This window comes from Oncorhynchus mykiss, chromosome 13, assembly GCF_057628025.1.
Source record: "Oncorhynchus mykiss isolate SJ-2025 chromosome 13, ASM5762802v1, whole genome shotgun sequence".
Classification (NCBI taxonomy): domain Eukaryota; kingdom Metazoa; phylum Chordata; class Actinopteri; order Salmoniformes; family Salmonidae; genus Oncorhynchus; species Oncorhynchus mykiss.
Window position 1 is genome coordinate 25,066,869 of NC_143034.1, and position 18,316 is coordinate 25,085,184.

An 18,316-nucleotide genomic window follows, 5' to 3' on the forward strand; every position below is an offset into this window, starting at 1 on the left:
TTGTCAGCATATTACGGGGATGACAGGAAGTCAATAGCTCCTTCTGTAAATGGTGACAAATGCAGGTTCCTCTCGGCTCCGACGCCCTGACGAAAAAAGCTCTCACACATTGTCTCTCTCTCTCTCCCTCTCTCTCTCTCTCTCTCTCTCTCTCTCTCTCTCACACACACACTCATTATCTCTCTCACACACTTTTTTTTATCTCTCTCTCTCTCTCTCTCTCTCTCTCTCTCACACACTCATTATCTCTCTCACACATGCTCTCTCTCTCTCTCTCTCTCTCTCTCTCACACACACACTCATTATCTCTCTCACACACTTTTTTTCTCTCTCTCTCTCTCTCTCTCTCTCTCTCTCTCTCACACACACTCATTATCTCTCTCACACATGCTCTCTCTCTCTCTCTCTCTCTCTCTCTCTCTCTCTCTCTCTCATAAACAATTACAGAGCACCTCATACTGTAAGAATCCATTAATATTTTAATGAATGAGATACAATTCCAATCATACAAAACATGGTGGTGGATAATGGGAAACCGTATCTGGGCCCTTCCCTTTCGAGTTCACACAAAGGGGACCTTCTGTTTATTACGGGGTAGCAAGTCTACATTGATTGCCCGTACCAAAATATTATTACATGCTTCATCCACTGTCTCTAAGTGTTTGAGTTGAAAAGGTAAGTGGTTATGTCCTCAAGCCCTGCCTATGTAACGGAGTTTTAAGTGACTACCCCTTCCTGAGACCTCAAAAGTTGCACTGGCTCCCAAACCAATAAAGAGCTTTTAGCTCAGTGGGCTAAGGTGCTCCTTTGGTGCACAGGGGACCTCGGTTCAAGACCCTGAATCACACATCAGTCAATGTTGTACAAGGGACAAGAGTCAAACTGGTCTGTCGCTACTGTGTGTGTTTATTGCCGCTTCCTTGTGCATTTATACGTATCTTCTCATCGTAACATTTAAGGACTTGGCGTTTACAGTGGTGGTCTTTCTGTAAGTCAGTGTCTAAAAGTCAAAGGTCAAGTTAGTTCCTTTTTTGTCCAAGTCCAAGGTTAGTTTACCTCAAAGGATATATATCCTCTGTTGGTTTATTTCTACCACAGACCCCTCAATGGTGGATCTCTAGTCTAAAAACCCAAGTAATTATGTGGGAGAGAGAAAAGGAGGGGTCCCCTTGTTATACAAGGGACTGTTGTATTCATCTCCTCATTTTGCTCAAATGTCAACACCAGCCACAGTGGTTGGGGCACCACCAGGGCCCTGTTCTGGGAGAGTGGCCAGGGAGAAGGCACCTGACCTGGGTGCAAATGAAGATCTTTCGCCTCTTTCAATCTTATCAGTGTGACTGTTAGTTAACCAGCAGCCAGCCAGCCACACTGCCTTATTGAAACACAGTGAAAGAGAACAGGGGGTTAGCACAAAATATCAAATCGAAACAACTGTTTCCCATGTCTCTTGCTCTCGTGTCTAGTTGTCACGTTGTTTGTAATAATGATGGTCGGACTAAGGCGCAGCGTACTTAGAGTTCCACATAATTTTAATGAATAAAGTGAAACTGAAGCAAATACACAACAATAAAGAATAAACGAACCGTGGCGACAATGCAGTGCTAACAGTCAACTAAACAATATCCCATATTGTGAAAAAAATGCTACTTAAGTATGATCCCCAATTAGAGACAACGATAACCAGCTGCCTCTAATTGGAAATAAACCTAGAACCCCACATAGAAAATATAAACTAGAGCAACCCCTAGTCACGCCCTGACCTACTCTACCATAGAAAATAAATGCTCTCTATGGTCAGGACGTGACACTAGTTTAATTTGTTTGATGTGCCTCTGTTTTCAACTTCTCTCTGAAAGGGCAAGGTCACCTCAATGGCTGGAACGCATTTTCAAATGGCTTGTTCGAAAACACAGTTGTTATCCGTTATCACAGACTGTTATCTTTCTAGAGTGGCAGCTTATCGTACCGTTTATTAAACCTAGAACCATGTCTCTTCGCCGCCGACGAGCTCCAGACTGTAGACGGTGCAGCAGTAGACTGGGGCTCAGGAAACAGAGCAGTAGTTCATTGACAACCAGGAGGCAGAGAGGAGAGAAAGCTGCTCAAAATCATAGTCCTCACTGATGCTGACTGGCTCCGACAGAAGAAAGAATTGGATCAGGTAAAGGGGGACAGAGAGAGGGAGAGAGATAAAGAGAGAGAGGGAGAGAGATAAAGAGAGAGAAGGAGAGAGATAAAGAGAGAGAGGGAGAGGGAGAGGGGTGAAAAAGGGGTCTCCCTGCTTCAACGAGCTAACTCGGTGTCCGCCACACGGATAAAAGAGGACAAAGACCACTAGGGCCACTCAAACCTCATTAAACGCACAGTGGCACACACACACGCACGCACGCACGCACGCACGCACACACACACACACACACACACACACACACACACACACACACACACACACACACACACACACACACACACACACGTCTGAATCCCAAAGCTAAAGATGTCTCTGACCTCTTGAAGGTATTACACAGCTGTCCGAACGCCTCTCGAGAACCTTACGCTTCGCTTGACAGGGAGATGGAGAGTGTGTTTGATACGGGCAGCTGTGGTTGACACTGGATATTACGCCATCAAACGGGCGTAATCGCTGTGGCGACTTGATGAAATTGTGCCGATTTTAGATAAAAGACCAAGGTGTTGTGATCCAGTAAGTCCTTCGGGGGCAACTCGCTGTCTTTGAGGTCCAGTATGGCAGAGCTGTCCCCATCAGAAAGTAGGAGCTAGATTCAATCAGCAACTTGATCGGTCATGACGTCGTCGTCTCTGACGTCTAACCCTAGCCACATAATTGTGTTGATGAGGCAGCAGAACAGAGACAGAGACTGCGGCTACTCATTTCTACCTACTCTGGGATGGAGGATAGGTCATGATTAAGTAGGGCAATGACTTCTGACTTTTGACCTACAGAGCTATTTCCGTGTTTCAAATGGATGACTTTATAGTAGAAAGGTGTAGGTTTTTAGTGCTTGTTAGGGTGTCAGCATGAATCTAACAACACTTTCTAGGAAAAAGCAGCGTCCATGGAAGGACATCTGGTTGCATATGTGTTTGCATATGTTCCTAAAGGAGAACAGCATCACGGCCAAGACTTGAGACAACGTGAACGACTTAATAAGGTGAGATGGAGAAAGAGAGGGAGAGAAGAGATGGAGGAGAGGGAGAGAAGAGATGGAGGAGAGGGAGAGAAGAGATGGAGGAAGAGAGGGAGAGAAGAGATGGAGGAGAGGGAGAGTGGCAGAGGGAGGAGAGGGAGAGAAGAGATGGGGGAGAGGGAGAGAAGAGATGGAGAAAGAGAGGGAGAGATGGAGGAGAGGGAGAGAAGAGATGGAGGAGAGGGAGAGTGGCAGAGGGAGGAGAGGGAGAGAAGAGATGGAGAAAGAGAGGGAGAGAAGAGATGGAGGAGAGGGAGAGAAGAGATGGAGGAGAGGGAGAGAAGAGATGGAGGAGAGGGAGAGAAGAGATGGAGGAGAGGAAGAGAAGAGATGGAGGAGAGGGAGAGTGGCAGAGGGAAAGACTAATATGGCCGAGAGAGACGCAGAGAAAGACAGCGAGAAAGTGAGAGGGCCAGAGGCCGAGAGTGGGGGAGAGATCGAGAGAGAGGGTGAAAGAGGGTGAACGAGGGGGAAAGAGAATCAGACAGAGGGAGAGAGATAGAAGCCCTGCCCAGAATGTCTAGCACCGAAAGCCACGCTGAATTCATGTACTGTATAACCAATGTTATTTTAACTCTGTACTTTTGGTTAATTCATGTTATTTTACCCTAGAACTTATTTTAGTAGCGTGTCGCTTTGGTTAACCTTTCAACGAGGGCAGGCACACTGGAGTTACTGCAATTAATAATCAATGAAGTCTAAATTATGCATTAATATTCCAAAAGAATATTCAATTTGACATTATTACATTCATTCATTCAAATGTTTTGCGTTGCTCTGTGGGGGGTACGATTTAGAAGTGATCCATGTTTATAGTTGGTAGAGTTGGTCATATTGTGATAGATGGATATTACACTGCAACACCTTGGCATGCCTTGCACGTATTGGCGTAGTTAAGTATTTTAGGGACTCAACATAAAAGCTTCACATTTAGCTTTTTCTATCTGTTTTGCATTATACTCATGAAAGGAAGAGAATTTGCCCAATTTAAGTGCACAATTAGAGAACATGATTGACGAAAGAATGTGTAACTACTTTACAACAAAAAAAAAACGATTGGGGGCATGTGTGCACGCATGTGCGTGTGTGTGTGTGTCAGTGAGTGAGTGAGAGAGAAAGAGAGAGAGAGAGAGAGAGAGAGAGAGAGAGAGAGAGAGAGAGAGAGAGAGAGAGCGTGTGTATAATTGGCTGAATGTGTGTTAGTATTTCCTGTTTGTGTGTGTGTGTGCTTGCAGGCCTGTGTGTGTGTGTGTGTGTGTGTGTCTTCCGTGCAACTGACTTTGAAGAAGATTGTCACAGCTCATGTTTGTCACATTTAATGAGCACGGTCATCCATTTGAAATGATTTTAAAAGCCACGGGAGAAAGTAAATGACTGTTTTTGCAAACACGCATCAAACTGAGCTCTACTGAGCATACTGCACGCTAATTAAAACCCTCTATGCTAATACACATTGTCAACCACTGTCAACGATCAATTACGATCGTGATTTTTATCCCCCACCCCCCACCAACTTCTTGTCTTCATGTGGAATTTCATCATGTGATTCCAGAGAGTGAAATGGATATTCTGTGATGATAGAAGTCTTTTTTTTCTTTATAATAAAATAACCCAACAGACACCTCAACTCGTCCACTGGCATGTGTAAGTCCTATCATCAAAGGTCTAGTAACAACAAAATATATTGTACTGTAACTAGACACGTATCGGTGCAGCTCCGCCCCCGACCCAAATCAGACTCGTTCATCCACTAACAGTGATGTCATTCACGTTTGTTGAAACGTATGCAAATGTTAAAGTTGTTTGTTTTTGTTCATTACAGTTAAACCATAGAGAACACACCATGCACAACCCATATGTCTGTTGTGACCACAAAATGTGTGCTACGTATTAGATACATCCCACTGCCCCCAACCAAAATCACATTCTCTCATGCACTTACAACACACACACACACACACACACACACACACACACACACACACACACACACACACACTCACACACACACACCCACACACACACACACATACACACACACACGACGGCTAGGTGAACCATACAGGATACAGCATATGTTATTCCCAGTCATCGGTTCATTAGGTGCCAACCTAGTTACTCTCTGCCTGAATGGGAAGCTGAAATGCCACAGACAGCCCAGATGGATCCCTGGCAATCACACACACACACACGCGCACGCACGCATGCACGCACGCACACACACACACACACACACACACACACAGACACACACACACACACACACACACACACACACACACACACACACACACACACACACACACACACACACACACACACACACACACACACACACACACACACACACACACACACACAGTCTGGACCTATTTGGTAATTACTGTATGACTTTAGTTTATCTCCCTGTGATCTACATGTCTTTAGCTGCAGTAGTGGTAACACTATGAGGTAGGGGGTTTGCTGAGGCCCAGCTAGCAGCCGGTGCCTCCCACGTCATGCCTTGTGCTATTATATCCATTATATGGACCCTGTCTCATGTTTTAACTGGTGGGCAAATTATCTGTCTTCTAGGCTGTGTGTATGTGCAGTGTGTGTGTGTGTGTGTGTGTGTGTGTGTGTGTGTGTGTGTGTGTGTGTGTGTGTGTGTGTGTGTGTGTGTGTGTGTGTGTGTGTGTAGCAGCAGCCAGCATCACCCGAAGCCTAGTATGTATCAAAGCACCACTGTGTCTAACTCTAGTTTTAATTCCATTTATTTATCTTTTGACAACTACCACTCGTGCCCTTTTTATAAATATTTATTTACAGTCTTACGTTTGTGTGTGTGTGTGTGTGTGTGTGTGTGTGTGTGTGTGTGTGTGTGTGTGTGTGTGTGTGTGTGTGTGTGTGTGTGTGTGTGTGTGTGTGTGTGAGCACGTTTGTCTGTGTGTTCGTTTTTCCACACAAACCTAATTAGTCTGAAAGATTGGAAATAAGGGGGCGAATTTAATCTCTGGTCTTCCATTCTGTTTAATTGACGTTATTCCTCTACTCAGAGAGAGAGAGAGAGAGAGAGAGAGAGAGAGAGAGAGATAAAAAGAGAGAAAAAGAATGAAGAGAGTAGAGAGAAAGAGAGAGAGAGAGAGAGGGAGAGACTTTGAAATGTTGTATTTCTTTAATGAAGCGTTCTCATTTAATTAAAACCTCAACACCCCCCGTAAAAAAAATACAAATACCTCCTGTTCTTCAGTACTGCATACCATACTCACCTTGCCCTCTAGACCACATTCCAAAACAACACCACACATCCCGATAACCAAAAACCTACAACCGTGTATCTAACTCATCTTCCCCAGCTGTACAGACAGCCCCCCCCCCCGACACACCGTATCTCTTGAAACATCTCCACACTTTTATATCATTTAATAGGACTCAAATTCGACCCTAATACCCTGACTACACCGCTCGCTTCACATGCAGGAGCGTTGCAAAATACATTTTAAATCTGTGTTACTCAATTATTGCACCCACACTGCTCGCGCGCGTCAACAAGCGAACAAGGTCGGTGGCGGTAATGCACCTAATTTCTGAAAATCGCATTATAAAGTCAATAAAAAGTCAAGAGAAGAAAAAGCCTGGAAGGAGGAGAGATGACTAGAGACGATTCGGTTGACCGTTTTATGTGTGAATTAATTTGGTGGAATAGAGGACCTTGTGCATTTCAGGTAAAATAACAACTCAATGTTCATATCACAGGACACGTTAGCTAGCAACAGCAAGCTAGCTAAATAGGACATATTAGCTAGCAAGTGCAAGCTAGCTAACTAAATTGGCAGAAATGTTTAATAATTTTCGACCTGTCCCCGAATTAGTGTAATTGGTTCAGAGTTTGTTTTGATATTTTAAGCTGTGTGTCGTGGTCGCGTTTGGTGTGGGGGGACAAAATACATTTATGCACGATGGCGCACACGTGCGGCCGGTTTGGGGCGCAGAGACCATGAGGTGTGAGGCGCAGAGACCATCCCATTAAATAATAGTAAAGGGTTTGTTATACCCTCACCTTTGACCCTGTTCCTCCTTGTTAGCCAAATAGCCAACTTTGCCTGGGCAAACAGAAAATTCAACAACACACATTTGGCTTTCTCCTTATTTGAATACCTGTATCCCATTATGAACATCCCAACAGTAAAAACCACCTCCAACCTCTCACACAGACATTCCAACAGAGACATTAATGCCATTAACCTGGTGCACACAGAAAACACATGAATCACAGTTTCACTCATAAGACAGAACAGACACCCCTGTCCGATTCCCGGTTCAAACCATGCCAACCAGCTGCTAGTGGCCAGGGCTCCATGAAGAACCCTCCACTGGAGGTCCCCTGACGTCTTTGGTACCGGGGGTTTGTAGAGCCATCTCCACCTAAAACCCACCATACTCTCCGCCCCACATACCCCCTGCCACGGAAACGTCACTGCAGGTAACGGCAGAGACTGGAGACTGGCAAGGGGGTCTGGTGGACTTATATTTAGACTAAGTTAGATTTTAACACTCCGAGCCTGGGGGAGTTTGAGGGGGTGGGAGATAAAGCCCTCTACAACCTCTGCGTTAAGGTAAGGACAGACAGAGAGAAAGCGAGAGAGAGAGAGAGTGGGGAGAGAGAGATCTAGACAGAGAGAGAGAGAGAGACAGAGAGAGTGAGAGAGATCTAGTCAGAGAGAGAGCGAGAGAGAGAGAGAGAGAGAGAGAGAGAGAGAGAGAGAGAGAGAGAGAGAGAGAGAGTGGGGAGAGAGTGTGAGAGAGAGAGTTAGACAGAGAGAGAGAGAGAATGGGAGGAGAGTGAGAGAGAGAGAGCTAGACAGACAGAGAGAGAGATAGCGTGAGAGACAGAGAGAAACAGTGAAAGCGAGAGTGAGAGTGGGTAGAGAGAGTGAGAATGGGGAGAGAGTGAGAGTGAGCGTCAGAGAGACCACTGCTTCAAGGCAAGCCTCCTCCTCCACCCTTCTCTCACTCGCTCCCCACCTGCAAAATTGCAGTTTCATCTCTCACTCTACACTTGTCTGTCCATCGCGCACCTAAACAACTATAGCCTAGGCAGACAACACCTATTCAAATTTGGCTAAACCTAACCGAATGTGTCATTGAACCAATTGCACTTCATGGCAGCGAGGTGCGGGGTCCATTTGCAAAACAAGATTTTGCCCAATGTGACAAACACCATTGAAACCCTGCATGCAGAGTTCTGTAAGATTCTCCTACGTGTCTAGAGGAAAACCACAAACAATGGATGCAGGGCAGAATTAGGCCAATATCCACTAAGAATAAAAACTCAAAAAAGTGCCATTAAGTTTTGGAAACATCTAAAATACAGTAACGCACTCAAATATCATAACCAAGCCCTGCAATGCCAAGAGCTGAGCAAAGAAAATAATAATCTCATCCAGCAGTTCCTGGGGCTGAGTTCACACTGAAGCCTCAGGACCAGAACATCCAATCAACCAAATTACAACGCAGTCAAAAAACAACGACATTACCTATTGGAAAACACAAACACAAGCCAAATGCAGTGCAATCTAGGTCTAAATCGACAGTACACCACAGCAAACTATTTGACCATGGATACTGACCAAAACCTTAGAAATATCTTAACAAAGTACAGGCTCAGTGAGCACAGCCTTGCCATTGAAAAGGGTAGACACAGGAAAACGTGGCTCCCAGTAGAGGAAAGGCTGTGTAACCACTGCACCCCGGCAGAACCCAAGACAGAGCTACACTTCCTGACAAAATGTCAAAATTATAAAACAATTAAAGAGTGCCATTGACCCAAATTAAAAACCTTAGTCAAGGTTTCAAAGACCTCTCTGATGAGAATAGGCTACCCGTCCTGTTGAGGGGTAGAGTACTACATTGCTTCCTGACATAAGATGAGTGACAGTGTCTGACAGACATTGTTATTGTCCATTGTATGGTTATTTTTACCCTTGATTATTATTTTTACGAATTGTCCCGCTGACAATCTTGATGATTGATGATGATGATTGTTATTTTAATTATGTTAATATTGTAAATTAATCAGTTAATTTTGGCAAAATGTGTACATTGTGACGTTATGCCAATAAAGCAATTTAAATATATATATTTTTTTAAAGGAGAGTGAAATTAAATAGTGAGCAGAGTGAGAGAGAGAGTGAGAGACAGAGAAACATAGAGATAGAGAGAGAGTGTGAATGGGGAGAGCGTGCCAGAGAGAGCTAGACAGAGAGAAACAGAGATAGTGAGAGAGAGAGCGAGAGAGAGACAGACAGACAGAGAGAGAGAGAGAGAGAGAGAGAGAGAGAGAGACAGACAGACAGACAGACAGACAGACAGACAGACAGACAGAGCGACAGAGAGAGACACAGAGAGAGAGACAGAGACAGAGACAGAGAGTAAACTGGTTGTCGAGAAGCTGGTTGTTATTCCCTGGTTCTGAGGGATCACCAGGGTTAGGGACAATTTTGAGAAATATTAGTATTTTGGAGGCAGACAACACATCACACCCTCTCTCTGTCTGTCTCTAACACATATTCACACGCACACACACACACACACACACACACACACACACACACACACACACACACACACACACACACAATCCCCCCCACCGACACACACACACTCTCTGACACCACACACACACACATACACAGAGAGACACAGATGTAGACACAAACCCATTCACACACACTATGAGAGAGAGAGAGAGAGAGACTTACCTTACGGGAGCACGCAAAACAACAGAATTAATGCAGAGGCATGGAAATTGAAAAGGCTGAACGGTGGCGTAAGCCAAGCTCAGTGGAAGTGTTGATTGAAGTTTAAGACAGGGCTAGCAGCCTACTGCTACATACTGAATGAATCAAACTTGGTGTGTGTACTTGCAGGTGTGTGTGTCACAGTGTATGTGCGTGTCTGTAAGCCTGTTTGTCATAGTGTGTATGTGGGCTTGCAGGTGTGTGCTTGAATGTGTGTGTGTGTCTGTGTGTGTGTGTGTGTGTGTGCGTGTGTGTGCGTGCGTGTGTGGGTATTTCTGTGCCTGTGTGTTTGCACATCCTGCTATCTTGAAAGAATCAATCCTCGTCCGCATTACTTTCCTGCCTGTCACTGCATTCTAATGAAAATCGTTTGTGAAAAAGAACCAAAGTGGAGGTGACCGGCGGGAAAAACAGGGAGAATTAAAAGAACGTATCCATGAAGGGCTGAATATTTATGGTACATTTTCTACATATTGGAAAATACATGAATGTGCTGACAGATGTTGATGGATGATTGTTGAGCTCGACGGGACACTGATTTATTTGGGATTTATCCCCTCTGTGGTTGTGACTTGTGATTGACAGATGGATGCCACCAGCATGCCAATAAGACATAAATAATCCAAAAATAAAAGTATTTAACATGACGAAAGACAGAAAACAAAAACAAAGACAGCAATTACAGGAGATCTTATTGAGAACGTGACAAAGACGATTCCAATTCATGTTGATAAGTCCAACTTTTGAGGAGATGTTATTGTCGGTGATGCCTTGCTAGGATTGTCCATTTGGATGGTCCCTGCTGACTGAGTGTCATCTGATCTGATCCCACTCAGAGAACACATTCCACACAGAAGGCCAAGGCCAATGCCCTTCCTCTGTTCTCGATCCCTTTCATGCTATCTTCTCGCCTCCTCAGAACAATGATGGAAAAGACCCATAGTTCCTAGACATTTGTCCAAGGTAGCTAGATAGTCTTAGGCCCACACTGACTGAAGGAGATTTCAAGCCACACAGTTTCATAGCGATACCTTCTGTATGTGTGTTCCAGCATGCACACACATGGCTGTTTGAGGTAGCCTACATAATGACATCATACCTGGAGAAATCCCTCACTGTGAATCATTTGCTAATAGCTGGGCCCTCATGCGCATAACAGTCTCGGTATGGGTAATGACCTATGATTTATCATAATTTGTCTCTCTCCCCTCTGCTTGGATTGGAGTGGAAATGTCTGGCGCCGATACGCATTAAGTGCGAGATTAGACGTCTATGGCTTTTCAGTCAATTGGTTAGCATATGGGGAGCTGGCGTTTGTCTATACGTTCATCTTGTTGGAGTGGGAACATATCACGACTCGTGGATTCGCAGTCGCGCAGACTTCCATCCTGAATGGTAATGTTGAGACTTAAAGGGAATTGATTCGGGCGTCTTGATGCGCAACCACAATTCCATCCATTATTGCTGTTGCCGGGATGAAGAAAGAGAACACTTAGACGTCGTTACCACCAAAACACATTTTCTCATCCGCTCTCCCTCGTCGACTCTGGACACGGCCTATTTACTCAAACCCCTCAACTCGACACTTGGTTTGCATTTCGATTCTGTCATCATTCTCTGAGCCAAAAAGGTATTGTAGGCTATGCTCAGGGCTAGTTTGTGAGAGGCTTTTTTGTTGTCCGAAAAGCACACAAGCCCTTAAAAAAAGCACACAATAAAAGAGTTTGAATGAGAATCATCCAAGCCATTGTGTTAATAAGACAGCAGATAGTGAGCTTTAAAGTTGTTGATTTAGTTGCTGAATAATCCCAGAAGCAGGTCAAAAGGCCAAAGATATCTCTCTCAACTTCCATTTGTATTCATTTGCTTCATTTCAAAACGTGTTCAGTAGCACTTCTGCGGCTCACAAAATGTTACCATAGCATCCAGGTCACTGTGATACAAATCAGTTTTGCTAGGGTGTTGAGGATGGGGGATGGGTGTAATCTCTTTGCCTCTGATTCCAAAGGTTGCATGTTCAAATATAGTGATTTAACCTCTCTAGGGTATGTGGGACCCATCCAGTGAGATTGCAGAGCACCAAATTCAAATACAGAAATGCTCATTATAAAAATTCAGAAAACAAAACATGTTTTACATAGGTTTAAAGATGAACGTCTTGTGAATCCAACCACGGTGTCAGATTTTAAAAATGTTTTACGGCGAAAGCATACCTTACGATTATTTGAGAACATTGCCCAGATGACAAATAAGTCATTGAATAGAAAACTACAAAAACTCCCCCAAAAAAACTTCCTGAATGGATTTTTCTTATCTTAATCATTAATTTTTAGAAACTTAAACATTTTTAAACATTCAGAGTTAATGCCTAAACTTAAAACACATCAGTGGATTTGAAGCTTTTTACAATTGTTTTTATTTTTATTTATTTCACGTTTATTTAACCAGGTAGGCCAGTTGAGAACAAGTTCTCATTTACAACTGTGACCTGGCCAAGATAAAGCAAAGCAGTGCAACCACACAGTTACACATAAACAGCTGTACAATCGATAACACAAAATAAAAGAAAAATGGAAAAATCTATGTCCATTGTGTGCAAATGTAGAAGAGTAGAGAGGTAGGCGAAAAATAATTACAATTTAGCATAAATACTGGAGTGATAGATGTGCAGATGATGATGTGCATGTAGAGATACTGGGGTGCAAAAGAGCAAGGGGGTAAGTAATAATATGGGGATGAGGTAGTTGGGTGTGCTATTTACAGATTGGCTGTGTACAGGTACAGTGATCGGTAAGCTGCTCTGACAGCTGATGCTTAAAGTTAGAGAGGGAGATATAACACTCCAGCTTCAGAGATTTTTGCAATTCGTTCCTGTCATTGACAGCAGAGAACTGGAAGGAAAGGCGACCAAAGGAAGTGTTGGCTTTGGGGATGACCAATGCAACATGGGTGGGTGTTGCTATGGTGACCAGTGAGCTAAGATAAGGTGGGTTTTACCTAGCAAAGACTTATAGATGGCCTGGAGACAGTGGGTCTCTAGCGATGGATATGTAGTGAGGGCCAGCCAACGAGAGCATACCGGTCGCAGTGGTGGGTAGTATATGGGGCTTTGGTGACAAAACGGATGACACTGTGATAGACTGCATCCAGTTTGCTGAGTAGAGTGTTGGAGGCTATTTTGTAAATGACATCGCCAAAGTCAAGGATCGTAGGATAGTCCGTTTTACGAGAGTATGTTTGGCATCATGAGTGAAGGAGGCTTTGTTGCGAAATAGAAAGACGATTCTAGATTTAATTTTGGATTGGAGTTGCTTAATGTGAGTCTGGAAGGGGAGTTTACAGTCTAACCAGACACCTAGGTATTTGTAGTTGTCCACATATTCTAGGTCAGAACAGTCCAGAGTAGTGATGCTGGTCGGGCGGGCGGGTGTGGGCAGCGATCAGTTGAAGAGCATGCACTTAGTTTTACTAGCATTTAAAAGCAGTTGGAGGCCCACGGAAGGAGTGTGGCGTGGCGGTGAAGCTCGTCTGGAGGTTTGTTAGCACGGTGTCCAAAGAAGGGCCAGATGTATACAGAATGGGGTTGTCTGCGTAGAGGTGGATCAGAGCACTGTCAACTGTCGGACCTTATATAGACAGGTGTTTGCCTTTCCAAATCATGTCCAATTTGCAAAAAAAACTATAAAAACCTGTTTTTGCTTGTCATTATGGAGTACTGTATGTAGGTTGATGAGGAAAAAGGCTGTAATATAACAAAATTACCAAAAGGCCAAGGGGTCTGAATGCTTTCTGAATGCACTGTCTGCTATTATGTGGGTTGTGTGACAAGTAAGATGTTTACCACAAGCAGAGAGAGCTTGTGTGTACGTGTGCATGTGTACGTGTGCGTGTGCGTGTGTGAGTTGCGGTCTCTACTTCTGTTTGTGTGTTGTCTGTAAATCTGTGTGGGTGTGCGATCTTAAAAAACATGAATCTCTCGTTCCAGTACATTTACTTTTACAGTCCTCTCTCTCAGGGACATGAACATTTTTATGTTCAGGCCCAGCTGCTGAGGGGTTATGGGGAGGTTGTTGAGGGGTTATGGGAGGTTGTTGAAGCGTTATGGGGAGGTTGTTGAGGGGTTATCGGATGTTGTTGACGGGTTCCTGGGAGGTTGAATTCCTCTCCGGCGGAAACATTAACACTTTTAAATGACTTTCTTCTGGGAACGACCTCAGACAACTAGGTGTTGATCCAGAGGATTCACTCTTTACAGAGAAGCGAGGAACCCAGGAGCGATGCTGAGTGTTTGTTTGTTTGTGTGTGTGTGTGTGTGTGTGTGTGCGTGCGTGTGCATGGGTGTGTGTGTGTGTGTGTGTGTGTGTGTGTGTGTGTGTGTGTGCACGGTGGAAAAAGAGAGGCTTTTATTACAGGTAAGCACACTTCCTCTTCGCTCCAAATGAATCTGTTTTATCCCATTGGCTATCCCCAACCCCGAGCGTTCCCACCAGGGATAGGTTGTAAACTACTCCGGAGCACCGGGTCACTAAGAAATCAATGGCAACCCAGGAGAATGTGTTCTCTATTTTACGCCCTTCAGAAGGACACATGTTCGTCTCTGTTTTCCAGCGCTCACCAGCGCTTTTATGTTTGTGCGAGGCTACTGATGTTATGGGCGATAATAATAATTTATGAAGATTGCAGAAGCAAAGAAGACTCTTAGGGGTCTTGCGTTTTGGCATGACATCTACAGTAGCTACAGTACCAGAGAGAGGAAGAAAGGCCAGATTCATGTCTGCGGGCTTCTTTAGATGTGCTTTGGTTCTCTATCTGTTACATAAGGTGAAAGGAAAGTGTTTGTGTCTTACAAGAATAGTCGATCCACTTGCTTAGAAAAATCTCGCAATGTTTTACTTCAGGTTACTGCCCCGTTCATATTGAACCCCCTTTTCTGAAGTAGAAATGTTTCACAAAGCAAAACTGGTACGCAATGTACTGTACTGCATTGCCTTGCCGTCAACTTGCAACCTATTGCGTCAATCCCCATGTCCACGTTGGAGAGATCAAGTGCAGATTTTTCTCTCTCACGCCTATATTCAAACATTTGTCAGGTTCCATCTACTGTTCTGCGGTGTAGTGTTTGATGTAGGGTGTACTCGAATAGACAGAGCAAAGCAACCTCCCATATCAGACATGCCTCAGTAATTTAATCATCCAGTGTTCGGTGTGCTTTATGATTGTGTGTGTGTGTGTGTGTGTGTGTGTGTGTGTGTGTGTCCGCTTCTGTGTCTAGGTGAGATTGGAAAACACAGACAAGTCATTTCCTTGACACAGCTCGAACATGGATAGGGCCAGAAGATTTGCTACTGCAATATTTGTCTGCAAAGCCCCATAGTCTGGAATTACTTTAGAGAAGAAAGGATGAGAGGGGGTGTGTGAGAGCTTGTGTAAGTAAGCAGCAAAGTAGCATGGACTGTTGTTTGTGTGTAATAGGATAGGTTCACAATAGACTCTTATTTCCCAATCTAGCCCCTTGAGCAAATAACGGGTAAAAAAAATCATCGGAGCAGAATGAGATTCGCTGCCTCATCTTGTTGTCAAAGAGCAGTCTGAAATAACCCAAATTGGTGACAGATTGCGGTCGCTATGTTCTTGGATCTCTCCAACCATACCTTGACGTCTCTTTACCGTAGCTATTCTGAACATTATGTTTATCAAATAATTCAATCATAGAGTGGTTATAGAGAGATTGCAGTGCATCCATTCTGGACGGCTCCTTAAGACTTTGCCTTCAGCAGTGGATGCTTCAGCTACAGTACAGTGGATGCTTCAGCTACAGTACAGTGGATGCTTCAGCTACAGTACAGTGGATGCTTCAGCTACAGTACAGTGGATGCTTCAGCTACAGTACAGTGGATGCTTCAGCTACAGTACAGTGGATGCACAGTACAGTGGATGCTTCAGCTACAGTACAGTGGATGCTTCAGCTACAGTACAGTGGATGCTTCAGCTACAGTACAGTGGATGCTACAGTACAGTGGATGCTTCAGCTACAGTACAGTGGATGCTTCAGCTACAGTACAGTGGATACTTCAGCTACAGTACAGTGGATGCTTCAGCTACAGTACAGAGGATGCTTCAGCTACAGTACAGTGGATGCTACAGTACAGTGGATGCTTCAGCTACAGTACAGTGGATGCTTCAGCTACAGTACAGTGGATGCTTCGGCTACAGTACAGTGGATGCTACAGTACAGTGGATGCTTCAGCTACAGTACAGTGGATGCTTCAGCTACAGTACAGTGGATGCTTCAGCTACAGTACAGAGGATGCTTCAGCTACAGTACAGTGGATGCTACAGTACAGTGGATGCTTCAGCTACAGTACAGTGGATGCTTCAGCTACAGTACAGTGGATGCTTCAGCTACAGTACAGTGGATACTTCAGCTACAGTACAGTGGATGCTTCAGCTACAGTACAGTGGATACTTCAGCTACAGTACAGTGGATGCTTCAGCTACAGTACAGTGGATACTTCAGCTACAGTACAGTGGATGCTTCAGCTACAGTACAGTGGATGCTTCAGCTACAGTACAGAGGATGCTTCGGCTACAGTACAGTGGATGCTTCAGCTACAGTACAGTGGATGCTACAGTACAGTGGATGCTTCAGCTACAGTACAGTGGATGCTACAGTACAGTGGATGCTTCAGCTACAGTACAGTGGATGCTTCAGCTACAGTACAGTGGATGCTTCAGCTACAGTACAGAGGATGCTTCAGCTACAGTACAGTGGATGCTACAGTACAGTGGATGCTTCAGCTACAGTACAGTGGATGCTTCAGCTACAGTACAGTGGATGCTTCAGCTACAGTACAGTGGATACTTCAGCTACAGTACAGTGGATGCTTCAGCTACAGTACAGTGGATACTTCAGCTACAGTACAGTGGATGCTTCAGCTACAGTACAGTGGATACTTCAGCTACAGTACAGTGGATGCTTCAGCTACAGTACAGTGGATGCTTCAGCTACAGTACAGAGGATGCTTCGGCTACAGTACAGTGGATGCTTCAGCTACAGTACAGTGGATGCTACAGTACAGTGGATGCTTCAGCTACAGTACAGTGGATGCTACAGTACAGTGGATGCTTCAGCTACAGTACAATGGATGCTTCGGCTACAGTACAGTGGATGCTTCAGCTACAGTACAGTGTGTGTCTGTCCATTAGGGTGTGTGTGTGTATGCGTGTGTATGCGTGTGTGTGCGTGTGTGTGTGTGTGTGTGTGTGTGTGTGTGTGTGTGTGTGTGTGTGTGTGTGTGTGTGTGTGTGTGTGTGTGTGTGTATGACAGGCCCTTGACATTTGTGTGTGCTGGCGGGTGTGTGTGTGTGTGTCCGCGCGCGTGCGTGTCCGTCACTGTCATCAGTGTGTTTACACAAGCACGTCTTACTCACCTAGTTAAACGGTCGCTGTGCTTTTCAAGGTTCAAGCCTCCTCAGCAAACAGCATCATTTGCTGTGGATAGCACTAAAAATATGTGTCTATGACCTGCAGAAAGAACAGAGCTTTGTATGGAGGAGAGAAGCACACAAACGCAACTGAAGAGATACACCCTTTTACAATACAAAAGCTGCCCGGCCTTCAAAATAACTCCCATGTGTTATCATTGCGCACTAACTACGAGGTTATTGACATGGAACGGTAGTTGAGGAAGGTTGAGGATCAGGAGTGTGTGTGTGTGTGTGTGTGTGTGTGTCTTTATACAAACATACCACATTATTCTTTTGATCACAATGTTGATGAGTGGCGTTTGTTGATTACCTTATCAATTACTCAAAAGATGAGTTTGGAAACGATTGGATAATATAGATAGAGGAGGGAATATTACCCACGATCCTTCAGTGTTGTGCCATGTCAGGGTGCAGCGGGTGCACGGCTCCCTTTAGTGCTATAAATATATCCTTTGACATTGTGTTCGTTCATCTGTCTGTGTCTGGCGTAATGCAATAGACTGGGAAAGACTGAAAGAACCGACGTTCTGACTAAAGAGCCTCGGCACTGAAATATTTCATCAGGGGTCCCTTTTCTTTTTACTTGCTTGTATCGTATAAGAATCTTAGAAAGCTTTTCAATAAGGGGAAGTTGTTGCATTGTTTTGCTTCTCAGTCTTCATAACCACCAGTTGTCAATCAGAACTTTGCATTCATTTTCTTCTTCACTCTTTTCTCCCCCTTCCTTCCTTCCTTCCTTCCTTCCTTCCTTCCTTCCTTCCTTCCTTCCTTCCTTCCTTCCTTCCTTCCTTCCTTCCTTCCTTCCTTCCATCCTTCCTTCCGTCTTTCCTCGAAAAG

The 18,316-nt window shown here is 44.4% G+C and overlaps 1 long non-coding RNA gene across 1 annotated transcript in view; it reads right to left on the reverse strand.

Annotated features, from left to right (window-relative positions):
* Positions 1-1,254: 1,254 nt before the first annotated feature.
* LOC149978795 (uncharacterized) overlaps positions 1,255-18,316 on the reverse strand; it is a 143,705-nt gene continuing 126,643 nt past the window's right edge. Inside the window, exon 3 of the long non-coding RNA XR_016485770.1 lies at positions 1,255-1,375. This is a non-coding gene — a long non-coding RNA (uncharacterized LOC149978795). The remainder of the gene's footprint in view (positions 1,376-18,316) is intronic.